A 1,433-nucleotide genomic window follows, 5' to 3' on the forward strand; every position below is an offset into this window, starting at 1 on the left:
ACCTTTGTTGTTCTTTTTTATCTTTCTCTTTTTTACCTTTTTTTTTTTTTTTTTTTTTTTTACCTGGCATTAGCTTTTGGCGAGCAGCTTTATTAACAAGTCTCAGGTTCTCCACTGAGGAGAAAAATTCATCTCGCATCAAGCTGTGTCTGAGGTTCCATTTGGTACCTCTAAGGTAACAAAGAAAACGTATTCATCCTAACTGGCTGTGGAAGGTAGTTTGCTGCCGTGGAGGTGGAGCAGGGTGAGCTCTAGATGCAGGATTTTCATCTGTGTCATCATGTCCCCTCGGTTGCTAAGCAGTGGTGACCACATCTGTGGGAAGATGGAAGAAAGCACACAGAGGAGAGAGCAACAGGAAAAGCCAGGAAAAACAGCAGGTTCTCCTCTGGAGCAACCTTATCTGCTGGGTATTTGTATAGAAAATAAACACCTGATGCCTTAGTTGTTCTTACGCACCTGTTACCTTAACTCTAAACTTCTGGCATTCCATCTTATTGTTTAGGTAGAGCAAAGTTATTTTACTCAACCAAATTGATTTGTCGTGACTTTTGTACAAAGAGTAGTAATTTACAAAAGTGGACTTTGTGCTTCCCAAGAGTGGCACTGCTTTAACCTCAAAAAAAATCTTGGTAGGAAAACAAATGATGGGAACAACCCTTACAGAAAGTACATGGTTGATTTATGGAAAGTTCTCACTGAGAAGTTTTTCATCACAAAAATTAATTTCAGTACACTTTCTCCCTCCTTCTTTAAAATCAGATTTGATCATTTAATTTGAGGACTCCAATGTATCTAATGTTTCTTTTTTTATGAAAATATCTCGTTGTTTCAGGAATTTATTAAAAAGACTTCTAGTTTGAGTGGGATGAAAAAGCAAAATTGTGTTGTGGAAGGGTAAATTTGTTATTTTTTTTGCTCAGTTGAACTTGTTGAGCTTGAGAAAACATGTGCATTTGAGTTAGCAACAAAAAAAACCCCAAAATTTTGTATTACTGTAATGACATGATTACCATTTGCTGTGCAGCAGAACAGCACTGTTAAGGAGAAAATTTTCTTTAATGAAAGGCAGTTTTTACACTGCCATTTTCATGTCAGTTGTTTGTGTGTGTAAACATCTTCCGGCTTCTAAGTGGACTGAAAAGTCTACTTTTATTAGAATCTGATCAGTTGCTGCGTTGTTGTTTGCCAAACACATCTGTTGCAGGCAAATAGGAAGAATCCATCCCGTACGTTGGCTCTGATCTCACTGTGAGAAACCCAGCAGCTCCTTGGCTGGTCCTGATGGAAAAGGGTGTGTCAGGGTGGGAAGGCAGAGCTCTGTTGTGTGCATTGCACACTGAGATTTGGGGTGGTCAGAGATGTGTTCAAGGTACTGCAAGAATAGCCAAGGGCCATATTGGCCATTAGCCAGTGCAAGGTGTTTGGTGTCA

Source organism: Lepidothrix coronata, unplaced genomic scaffold, assembly GCF_001604755.1.
Source record: "Lepidothrix coronata isolate B3197 unplaced genomic scaffold, Lepidothrix_coronata-1.0 Scaffold7, whole genome shotgun sequence".
Lineage (NCBI taxonomy): Eukaryota > Metazoa > Chordata > Aves > Passeriformes > Pipridae > Lepidothrix > Lepidothrix coronata.